Genomic DNA, 3502 nt, shown 5'->3' on the forward strand with positions numbered 1-3502 from the left:
GTTTGGTAGGAAAAAAAAATGATACAACAAAAAAAAACACACCCCAAAGTAAGATTTTAGAAACCAAACACTTTTGCACCTCTACAGCCCAAAGCAGAGGTATGGGAACCCAATACACGTAAAACATTCGTCCATCTGCAGTTTATGACAGTACATCGGACGAGACAGTGAACAACACCCAAGAAACAGTATGGCAGATACAGTCACTGTGGTGCCCATGGAGCAAATGCGTGTATTGAAAGGGGAAGAGGACCTACTTCACTTAATCCCTAACCTACTGGTATTAAACTATTAAACCTGCAACCTTAGGTTACAAGTCAGAACTCCAAACCATTAGGCCAGCAACTGACCACAGGCTTACAAAACTAACCTTGTCCGAATTTAAGCAGATAGTACTAGGTAGGACTTGACAGAATGCGTCTCCAACTGACCTACAAGTTATGGTGGTGAGTACTTAGCCTAATGGTTAAGGAGTAAGACTAAGAACCCAAAGGGTCATGATTTAAGGTCTCGGAGGTACCCACGAAGAATTGGCAGTTATCCTCTCAATACCCACGAAGCTGCAAGTTGCCCTTGAGCAAGACAGCCAAACCACCACACTGTCTCCCAAGCAAAATGTTAAACCAAAAAGTTAAAATATGAAACCCCAGGTTCAGCAACTGGAGGATGGATAGATCATGGCTTGTACAGAAGGCCTGGAACTCAGAATGCATGACAGTTACAAAAGTTGTGGAAACATGGGTTAATTAGTGTGGATAAAACTGGGAAGACATGCAATACCAGATTCTGCAGAAGCAAAGCAATACCAGATTCTGCAGAAGCAAAGCAATACCAGTAGACATACCTCAGGGTTGTGTAAAGTTTATTAAAAATACTAGATTTACATGATATAGATAAGTAAACTTCTCCACTAGAAGCCACAGTCTGGACCCGAGACCAGCCTTGATATGAGTGTCTCTTCCTGAAAGAAATGTTAGAAGTGAGTGCCACTTAAAAGCGTGCAGTTCCTCTTGTCAAGAGACAAAAAAAAGACAAAAAAATCTCACGTTTTCCTGGTTGCAGCTTTGCTCCACAAAGAGCCCAAGATGGATAGCACACTCTGTTACTGCAGTGGATGAAGATATGATGGAAGAAAGAGGCATGTAAGTCGGTAGAAGTCCACTGTGTTGTAAATTAAAAGGTTCAAGGAAAGGGGGGCATACAGTTTCACTGCCAGAGCAGCCAGTGAGGCTGGATACTACAAATGTGAACATTCGTTCACAACAAAGCGCTTGTATGTGGGTTTGGAACTGAAAAGACCAGATGATCCAGTCACTGGAACCAGTGTGGTCAGGTATACGGTCATCCTTGAAAGGGGCCATCTTGGTAAGACAAGAGGGGTTCGAAGGTGTCCCCAGCAGACTAAATTAAGATTAATATAATTGATGTGACAATCCACCCATCGACCAGAAGGGTCCCACTGGGGAGACGAGTGGATGGGGGGGTTGAAGGTCACCCAACAATGTCCAGCATAAGGAAATGTTGGGGCGTCTCTATATTATGCGGACCCTATCAACATACCACCAGGCTCCCCGCAGAACTTTGTGACGGGATATCAGCACCACTGTAGTAGGATTGTGTTAAGGCTATCCCTGAGGAAACAATGGTTTTAAGCAGAATCAAGTTTGAAAGGCTTAGGAAGATAGGACAAGACCTGACCTCGCACAGCCTTTGGTTGACACATTGGCCATGGCCAGGTCTAAGCTCAACCTGCGGGTCCAGGGAGCAGCTACTGTGGGAGGTGAGGAACAGAGTTTGACCTCCACAACCATAGCTTCCACAGAAGTTCCAGAGTACCTACACTGGAAGAGAGAAACCTGGACAACAGGAAGTGAGCTTGTAGCATTTGTCAGGGATTAACATTCACACCAAATCATAGATCACACCTACTCAAAATGGACTGTCCCTTGTGATGGAACCATATGGTCCAATCCCCACTTCATATGATGAGGTCATTCGGTTTTCATACACCACATATCCACTGTCCTCCTGTGAAAAGGAACAGTGTCAGCATCCATTCCATCATAAGCAACAATAAAACCAGAAGCAGCTGCTCACCATCACGCTTGTGCCACATGCGGTCACAGGGAATTGATATATAGCAAAGGAAGGTGTGGACTCCAGAGGGAGCACAAGGTGGGTTGTTTCCACCCAGTAGATCAACCGAATCCAGACTCCAGTCGAGGCAGAGTAACATCTCTAGACACCACTACCACAAACTGACCATCTCTAATACACTGGACCGTCACTAGAACAAGGTACAAGAGCAGATTAATGCTGAGGAATCAGATTAAGAATAGGAATAAGATTGAGAACACTTACCTGCCCTCCCATAGTAACACTGCTGTCCATTAAAGCAGCAGTTGATAGCTTCAACACTCAGCACCATTGATCACAGGTGGTCCACATTGGATCTGCTCATAATCAGCTGCAAGCACATTTATCATAAGGGGCTCTGCCTGCACCACTGGCTTCTGATGTGCTGAAACTGCTGTGGTTGGTTTGTTGGCGAACTGGCTTCTGGAAGCTGAAGCTGCTGGCTTCTAGCCTGTTGAACTGGCTTCTGAAGCTGAAGGTGCTGGCTAGTAGTTTGTTGAACTGGCTTCTGAAGCTGAAAGAATTGCTGGCTAGCTTGTTGAACTGGGCTTCTGTAAGCTGAAATTGTTGGCTAGTTTGTTGTCGAACTGGCTTCAAGGCTGAAACTGCTGGTTAGTTTGTTGAATTGGCTTCTGAAGCTGGTAGAAACTGCTGGCTAGTTTGCTGTGTGAGACTGGCTTCCTGAAGCTGAAACTGCTGGCTAGTTTGTTGAACTGGCTTCTAGAGTTAAGAGGAAACCGCTGGCTAGTTTGTTGGCTCTAACTGGCTGCTGAAGCTGAAACTGCTGGTTAGTTTGTTGTTGAACTGGCTTCTGAAGCTGAAACTGCTGGTTAGTTTGTTGTTGAACTGGCTTCTGAAGCTGAATCTGCTGGTCAGTTTGCCGGATTATCAGAGCTTGAGGTTTCTGAGGCATATTGCTCCACTGTGAAACAGCATGACAGAAAACCACACACTGCCAAAATCTAGAACCAAACACCAACTTGCAGCCATTGTTCAATAGCTTAGCACAAAATGGAGATGCTGTTCTTTTGATCTTTGTATACTTCCCACAGGTTTCAGCTAATTCAAGATAGTCCCACCCAATCTTCATTAACCCTCATGATTCCCTCCAGATTCTGCATGAGTTGGCGCTTTATGCAGAGTGATTCTCCGACGCTGTGTCCCAGACTGAAGTAAATGGAGTCTTCAAGATATGACATGCAAGAAAAAATAAATAACCAGCGCATCTATTTACTAATTGCTCCTCATCAGACAGTGCACACGATTACTATTAGTTCTCTCATTTATATATATTATTATGCTCCTCGACGGTTATATTGTGCGCACGTATAAATTGAGGGGAACGGAATTATTAAATCGTGAGCAC

General features: G+C 44.5%; 1 pseudogene; it reads right to left on the minus strand.

Moving 5' to 3' along the window:
* Positions 1-1551: 1551 nt before the first annotated feature.
* On the minus strand, positions 1552-3100 carry LOC122134283 (annotated as a pseudogene).
* Between the last annotated feature and the right edge of the window lie 402 nt (positions 3101-3502).

This window comes from Cyprinus carpio, chromosome A13 (assembly GCF_018340385.1).
Source record: "Cyprinus carpio isolate SPL01 chromosome A13, ASM1834038v1, whole genome shotgun sequence".
In the NCBI taxonomy this organism is placed as follows: domain Eukaryota; kingdom Metazoa; phylum Chordata; class Actinopteri; order Cypriniformes; family Cyprinidae; genus Cyprinus; species Cyprinus carpio.